Here is a 9061-nt window from a genome sequence, read left to right on the forward strand (position 1 = left end):
AGTTATTATTTAAATTCATTTAATTGATATGAAAAGCACTATCTATAAATAAAAAAATCTGTCTAGAGAAAATGCGATATTGCTATGACCACATTTATTTTGATAATTGCATTACTCTGGCAATGCAACTGGGAACGTGATAAGTTCGAGTTTTGAAAAAAAAACAAACTAAAACTCGCTTCCTTCCTAGATCTCACTAGATATAACGTCTGACCTACTACACAAAGCCAATGTTTGGACTGCTTAGAACCGGTTGTCTGAACCCGATTACGATATTTCATGTGCTAGCTGCAGAGTTAGATGCTATCTTATAACAAACCTTTTGACTTTCGCCCACATAGTATTTTACTGGTGCTAGCACACCAATAAACACACTAAAATGTCTTTTGCAACCGTGCAATATGGCTTCTTAAACATGGCTCGTACCAATAATTCTTTATGTATTACTTTTCATTTTATTGACTGGGGGAATTATTAGTTCATTTTATTTTTAAAGTTGCCATTATTATATAGTTACCGTGATACCTTGGGTAGAGAGGTAACACAAGAAAATTAAAATTATTTGGTAGAGGGTAAAGCGCATCCGAACGTGTGCAGTGTGCATCTTTGAATATAAAAATGCAATTTTTTTTACAATAATTATCATTTCCATTTGTTTAATTAAATAACTTTTTTCTTCAGCAGACTTTTAATAACCTCAAAACGTCACGAAGTAGAAAAATGTTAAATTATTTGTCTTAACTATAACTAGTGAATTAACTGTTATTCTAGGAATTAATTGCACAAATAGTGACAAATACAGTAACCGAAAGTTAATTCAGTAACTATAAATTGCAAAGTTGTTATACTTAGAACATTTATTTAATTAAAATGGCTGTAAATTTAAAATTTTTCTTTGCAATTTTGCAGTGAATGTGACTTCCGTTAAAAATGTCTCTGTCAAACAGTAAACTTGCTGTCTGAAAGCTAATCGAAGCCGACCAGAGGCAAGAAATAAATTTAGCTGGTAATTACAAACGGATAAAATCATTTGAAGTCAACCAAATTTTCGGTTGTTTTGAGTTGTCCGGAAAAGAATGCAAGAATGAAGCCCGCCAAACAGTGACCATCACCTTTTTTTTTTGATGATTTGGGGGCTTTGGAAAATGTCTTGCTGCTTCTCCTTAGTCAAACCACTGTCCAGAGCGTCTGCTGTTGTCGTAGAGGATCCACTTTTCATCGCAAGTCACAATTCTGGACAGAAAAGGATCGCTGTCGTTTCGGCAAAGAAATCATTTCAAACCGCTGATCTTATTGACGGTCGTTTAATGTGTGACGAACCCAACTATCAAGCTTTTTCACCTTTCCAATCGCCTTGAGATGGTCATCGACGGTTGATTTGCTGATTTCGAGTTTCCCTGTCAGTTCTAGAAAAGTTGTTCGGGGATTTTCTTCCACCAAAGCTCGGAGAACATAGTCATCAAGGGCAGAACCCTCTCGAAATCTCTGGAACCACAGTTGAACAGTGCACTCACTTACACTGCCTTCGCTCCTGACATCGTTGATATTTCTGGCCGTTTGGGCCCCGTTCCAGCCGCAGTGCATACAATTCACATTCGTAAAACAAAATTATGCCTTGACATCTTAGTAAAGACAATTATATCGGAGTAGCAAAATGTTTGCAAAATGCAAAAGTGGATTAATAAGTGTTTACATTTATAAAAGTCAAAAGTCCAACAAGCATAAACAGTTTACTATTTGGAGGGGTATTTTAAAGAAAACATAAAATCCTGCATTATTTTCCCGAAAACCCAATATCAAGATCATTTTAAACAAACTGATCAATAAACTAAAAAGAGACAATCAAAATCGTATAAATATATACACGATACATATTGTGGCAAATTTAGGAAACGATAATATGTTGAATAATGAAGGTAGTTATAAAAGATTAATACAAATTACATTCTCTTTTTTCTAAAAAATATTTTGGGTAGACCGAGCCTTTAGAGTCTAAAGCGAAACTAACGCTGCTTCTTATAAATTATTATTTTTGAAAAAAAAAGATTGTATTTATATAATACGTATATATTAATAAATGGCACGTGTACCACAAATCATAAATGACTGATAGAAGTTGGTGGCGAGTTCCGCTACTAAACAGATCGACGCAACGATTTAGCAATTTTCCACGGACAGTGCGTGTCCAAGCGATGGATTGTGTGACACGTACACACTTAATATGCGGCCATGTTTTTTTGTAGAGACAGAAACCAGTTTCTGGTTCTCAATTTAATTATGTTAAAAGAAAGAGAAAAAAAAGAGTAAAACTTAGTAACGTTCTTTTCTCCACTTACAATGTAATCCCGTCTAACCACGTGGTAGTATATCTATATTATATATATTGTATAATAGAGAGAGAAAGATATGGTGGCGTGGAGCGTATATTTTCAATGATGGCCCATACACTACCGTCCTGACTACTGGACTCCAACTGAAGACGTGGCTTGGTAAAATTATAGGTTGTCTGTGCAAGAAGGGTCGGTGGGCGCTACCAGCAGTGCGGAAGACGCTGAAGAAGGAGCAGATCCTCGGCAAGACCCCCCTCCCTTGCACTCTACATTCATCGCCACTGGTTCCCACTTTTAACCCATACTCCCACTGAAGCCTGCCATTCTGTCTAGATGATATCAAACTGCTTGGCTGGAAGCCAGATATCTATACATTACATATACCTTACATTAGAGATTACATTAGTTCGACTATATATGCAATCAAATGCGATCAAATCATGGCCCTAAATAAAATGACGATCTATATTATTACTGCCATTATTATTATTACAGGAGATACCTATGTGATGTGTATACATGCATAATAACAATGAATATTATTCTTCTGGATTTATTTTACGCCCTTCTGCCGTTTAAACTGCTACTGGAGAAGTTAGGTTTATTGACCCCTTTCTATACGCTCCAATCTTACCAATGTATCAGTATTTTTTTTGCTTTTGTTAAAGTGGTTCGATTGTTTTTATTCCTATTGTCTCATCAATGAAAGTATTCAATCTAAACCATGATTGAATTTCAAAACATTAAGCTGAATAATTTCTGAAATATGATTCTATTTAGGAGTACTTGTAATTCCATACGCATTGATGAATTTCAAAGAATCTAGATTACAAAATTGTAAAGGGACAAACGACTCTCAATTCAATTCCAAAGAAGACTGGCCAAATCATCTCTTAGAAGTTCCTTAGGTGGAAACATAGTGGAGCGGCGAAAAGAAACGCAAGATCATATTGGACCGAACAGAATGGGAAGCAAAGCGAAGATAGAGCAACGCTACCAAGAGAGAGTAGAGCAACGCGTTGTGACATGTTTGATTTCTTCGCTCTCATCGCGCTCAATTTTCATAGGTTAAAATGGATATTGTTGCATTTATTGGTGTAGTTTTTTTAAATAAACCTCTGTGGGACCAAAAGGATCTTCTACATTACAATCGATTTGTGTTGGATAAGAAATGGTACAGGATTAATGGGGTTAACATTGAAATTCATCCTTTTCTTGATTAACAAGCCTTCAACTCTGGTTAAATGTCGAAATAGGCATTCGAAAATACGCATGAAACTTGCCAGGATGCTTCCGAAGTTATTGGTACAAGTGCTGGAATTCACCAAGTTCATCTCTAGTCATGTTTAAATCAAGGAACACTGCAGCTCCTGCTTCTACGCTGTTGTAAATACCAAATTTTCAAGGAAGAATTTTCTTATAGAAATAATTCCTCCATCTTGTTTCGTCGAAAGGAGAAACGCGTCTAAACTCGTCACTATGTGCATGTGACTCTTTGCCCGTTGCTCGTCGCTCCCTCTGATTTGAAGCAACTATGTTATTATCACCGCTTTGCTCGCCTCTCCACTATTTTTCCAGCCTTAATAGAATTTCCTAAGAATTATTTATAGTTTTATATTTCAAATAAAAGATTTAGACCAACTTACATGGGTGATACTATTATTGTAACAAGGGATCAGTCTTGAAAGACATCTCCATCTCCAAGGTTACGTTACACAAAACCTTAATTTTTTTTGCGGTTAAAAACCACAAAGAAGATTATTGATAGATTTTCAACAAAATTCTGACAATGATTAGTGCCACAAGAATATTAATTTGCATCAATAATTACTTACTGATGAATAAGCACTACGGTTCTTGGACAAGATATTTATTTGTTTTTTTACAAAAAACATTTTGACTTGTTTTAAGTTAAAAAAAAAATAATAAAAACTAAAGTTTGTAAAAAAGCCAGTCAAGGAAGAAAGTATTGGAGTGCGGAGCACAATTTACCAGCACAAGTAAAGGTCAGACACTGGCGCCTGCTTACAGCTTGAATTTAGAACCGCTTCTGTTCAGGTAGATTACTCTACTTTATTTCTCTACTTTAATATAACTTGGCCGTCATTAAACACTTGTTTAAACTCTTAACAAATTTTATATTTCACTGGTTTTAAGTGGTTACTTGGTTTTGTTTGCATTCATTTTGAAACTGTTCCTTTGTAACTGTTGTTTGTGCAGCTGGTTCTTATCTAACTGGTTAGTTACATCTATTATAAGTAAAGTAATCGCTTATTTTTTCAGGCAGGACTTTACGTCCAATTACGTAATTAGGTGTCGTGGAAGGGGGCGGAAGCTCATACTTTACTATAAACAATTTTTTCTGGCTAGTCAAACGCGAGATTCGATCTGGGGATCTCCCATTTATAAAGCCACGCTCTTGACCACTAGACCAACACCCGCCCATCTTTTATAAGTATAAATTAATAAGTTTAGATTCTAGTCTGCAACGTATCTCCAAATTGCCCTTATTTTTACTGGCATCGAGGTGTGTATTGGAAATTTTTTGCTTTTTACTTTATTTGCTATTGCTCCGCTAACGGAACCAGCGACAAACATGCCGCATTATGAAGGCCAAGGAGAAATTACCCTGTGATACTCCACACTGTTTCATTGTAGACACTTTATAAGAGATCGTGGAGCCATTGACGTCTCATTCTTCGAGAATTATTATCTCAATGGATACTGACAATGTTGATTAAAGAATTGTAATGACGCGCATATAGAGGTAAATTGTCATGGACACATAAATTATTTTTTTATTTTTTTAAAGCAGTACTTACAACGGTAGCAAATTTCGGAACGCTTGGAACTGGAGTCCATCTGGCAGAATTGGTTTAATGAGAGAAAAGTGCTATTTTGTTTAGGGTTGGTTTAATTTCGAGTTTTTGTGGAGTAGTTGGTTGAAGCGTTTTTTCCCTCAGTCTAGTATTGGGTTCCAGGTCAATAGTTTGTCTTCGGCGAGATAGGTTTTCAGTTTGAATATAACTATCATAGTAGTTAAGCCTGGTTCTTTAGAACTGGATGGTAACCAATCCTTTCGATGTGAAGGTTATGTTGTTAATTTTGTAATCTTAACCTTGATTCACCTTCTACGAAACCACTGTTGCAGGGATTGTATTAGTAAAGATTACGTGTAATTAGAACTAGATCGGGATGCAGAGAGAGGTTAGCTCTGTCATCTGCCTAGGTAAAGACATGAGTGTGCGGTTGGGTTGGGAAGTGAAAATTTTAGAATCAATTTTGAATCTGGATCGAGATTTTTATCTAAAAAGTGTCAAGAAATTTTAGTTAAGCAAGATAATTTAGTTAGAACTTTAATTAAAAATTAATTGTACAATAAAAATAAATGTTTATTTGAAAAATGGGAATAAACATGATCATTTTATTTATCAAGCAAAGCAATCTAGGTTAGAGAAGAATAACTGGAATCAGTGATGACGGAGGGGGCATGGGTGAGCGAGGGTCCCTAAAAGAGAAAGGAAGTCAACAAGTTCGAGTCTGGCGCCTATACCTGGCCAAACAACATATTAATAGGGGCCATTATTCAAACCGGAAACAGTGGTCCGCTTAATATTCACATTGGTCTGAAGCCCCGCGCAGGCCGGGGTGAATGCGAACCTAACATCCTCTTCAACATTTATTACCTGATAAAAATGGAAATAAAGACTCTTTTTAGTCAATAAAAATTCTTTTTCGTCTTTTTAATTTAAATAATTTTAATTTTTGCTATAGAAATTGATTAAGGTTTACTTTTAAATCTCACCAGTCTTTTTTTAAAAAAAATGAAACCATTTATTCTTTTAATTTTCATCGTAATTTGCGTACTTATTTATTTATTTTAATTTATGATTTACTAAGCGCATGCAATGATATGTTTAGCTAGCTGCTGAGATACCAAGTTCTATTCAAGAATTTTCAAAACTGGGCTCGCTAAATGCAGCTCTTCGTATTTAGTATTTTGTCTATTTATCATTTTTATTATTGAACAGGTTACAATTGATTGGCTGAGCCCAGTTATGTTATGATTTTGGGTTTTGAGATCCTATAGTCCACTTACTTTGTCGCTGCTTTGTCCAGTTTAATATGTGTGTTATAAGAAGCTGAGAGTGGCTGAAGATGGGTATCTAGAGGAATGAAAAGACAATGCAGCACAAAAGTGAACCGTTTATCAATTATGCAGACAAATAAAATGTTACACAGGTACGAAATCAGTATTAAAAAAGTAAATTTTTGCTATAATTAAATCAGTGAACAAGAGTTCGTACAATATTTAACCCTCTAATGCATGATATTTTTATTTATTTCAAATGTATTTTTTTTTTTAATATTCTATTTTGATATGAAACAACGAAAAAATGTTTTAAAAAATATTAGTCGCTTGTAGTTTTCAGGAAAGAGAAATTTATGCAATGTATCATATACAGGGTGACCAGAGTTATATGCTCCACCCACTTTTTTTTTAACGGCGGGGAATTTCGAAAAAAATAAAAAACACGTATTTAAGCACTTTTAGTCTAGTTTATTTTCAGTGATTGACCCATTTTTTTAAACCCCTGTATCTCGAGATACAGCATTCAACTTTTGTTTTTCAAATGGAACGTTATAGTTCTTTTTGCATATTTTGATAGCATTTGAGCTCCTACAAAAACAAAAAAATTTTTTTTGAAATCGGTTGGGTTTTTCAAAAGTTATAGTAATTAAAATATGAAAAAAAAAATTCAGTTTATTGCCAAAATCTCGTGATTTTTCTTAAAGAATCTGTTCAAACTGGGCACAACCAACGGATAGGCAAGCCAAAACTCTGGACTCCCACGCTTTGCTTGTAGAAGCAGTTATGGTGGCGAAGTCAAGATCTAGGCAGGCTAGAGTTATTCGACGTTCAGGTTGTTTTTTCTAAAAACGTTTGGTGTGGAGTTTTAGGAAATCAACTAATCGGCCCATACTTCTATAGAGAGGACTTAACTTGTGCAAGGTATCTAACTTTTTTTAAGAGACATTTTGCCAGTTCTGCTTGAAGATGTTCATGTTGGCTAGGTATGCATTTTCAACAAGATGGTTTCCCGGCACATAATGCGAGAATTGTTCGAGGTTACCTGGGCAGAAATTTTCACGAAAAGTGCTTAGGGACTCATTGTCCCATCCAATGGCCACCTCGATCCCTGGACTTGACCCCAATGGACTATTTTTTGTGGGGATATCTAAAAAATAAAGTGTACAGTAACCTTAATCCTGTGGCTTCAGTCGATGATCTGAAACGTCGAATAACTCTAGCCTTCACTTCGCCTCCATAAGTGCTGCTACAAGCAAAGCGTGGGAATCCAGAGTTATGGCTTGCCTATCCGTTGGTTGTGCCCAGTTTGAACAGATTCTTTTAAAAAAAATAACGTAATTTTGACAATAAACTGAAATTTGTTTTTCATATTTTAAATTACCATAACTTTTGAAAAACCTAACCGATTTCAAAATTTTTTTTTTGTTTTTTTTAGGAGCTCAAATACTATTAAAATATGCAACAAAAAATATAACGTTCCATTTGAAAAACAAAAGTTGGATGCTGTATCTCGAGATACAGGGGTTTAAAAAAATGGGTCAATCACTGAAAATAAACTAGATTAAGAATGATTAAATACGTGTTTTTTATTTTTTCGAAATTTCCCGCCGTTTAAAAAAAATAGTGGGTGGAGCCTGTAACCATGGTCACCCTGTATATGCCACATCATGTTAAAGAATTGATTTTGTTGGAAATTGAGATGGAGTTATCAAATGTATAATTTACGGAACAAAAAGTTTATTGGTATTATTTATTAAACTGTTTTTTTTTTTTTTTTAATTTTTTTGTTATTTACAATCTGTATACAGTATACAATAAGTAAATATGAAGACTGAATATGGTGAACTGGTGCGGGAGGAGAGCAGGAGGAGAGAAGCTACCCATTGGTAGCACTCTCTTTAGGAGAAAGGAGAATTTGGGGAGGAGAATGTGAGGGGAGAGAGGAGAGATAGGAGAATAATGGCGTTTAGGTCTTCAGCCTACAAGGAAGTCGCAGGGCCACTGGCGATTCTGTCGGCGAGAAGTATTAGGGATGTCAGAAGAAGTGAGAGACAATACAAGAGGATTGGAGCTAGTCGAGAGAGTAGTATGGAATTAAACTGTTAACACATTTTTAATTATTCAAAGATTGATTGATTAAGTTCTTCAAAAATTCTTATTAAATATTTTTGTTTTTCAATTAAAATCGTCTTGATAAGAATGTGAGTGCGTTATCAGAATCTGCGGTTTTTCTCAAAAGTTTATTCAAATGTCGTATACTAATTGATGAATTGCCAATTAATATGGTTAAAAATATACAATATATCTCATGGGTAAAGTTTTGTTTACACTTTCGAGCTAATCTCAGATAAAAATAATCACGAATAAAAAGTAAATAAGAAAAAGTTTCATTATTATTTATTTAAAAAAATACTTTTGAAAAATATATACAGGGGTGAAGCAGTAAGTACTGTCCATAGGCCTACTGTGCGTACTACATCTAAAGTGGAGTTCAATGACGTATTGGCCAACTTCATATTTTCCTCTGTTCTTGAGTGACGTCACTTTAATTTTTTTTTCTAAAATCATTACTTTTTTGCAATAAAAATGTTATTACTCAGAAAGTTTTAGTCCGAATTCGATTCTGTTGACACGGTTA

General features: G+C 34.6%; 1 long non-coding RNA gene across 1 annotated transcript; it reads left to right on the forward strand.

The window, feature by feature from the left end:
• Nucleotides 1–4205: 4205 nt before the first annotated feature.
• On the forward strand, nucleotides 4206–8490 carry LOC141451483 (uncharacterized). Its single transcript, XR_012456835.1, has 3 exons — nucleotides 4206–4388; nucleotides 6362–6572; nucleotides 8232–8490. It is a non-coding gene; the product is annotated as an uncharacterized lncRNA (long non-coding RNA).
• The last annotated feature ends 571 nt before the right edge of the window (nucleotides 8491–9061 follow it).

This window comes from Rhodnius prolixus, unplaced genomic scaffold (assembly GCF_049639745.1).
Source record: "Rhodnius prolixus isolate KJV_2025 unplaced genomic scaffold, Rpr scaffold_1, whole genome shotgun sequence".
NCBI classification, from domain to species: Eukaryota; Metazoa; Arthropoda; class Insecta; order Hemiptera; family Reduviidae; genus Rhodnius; species Rhodnius prolixus.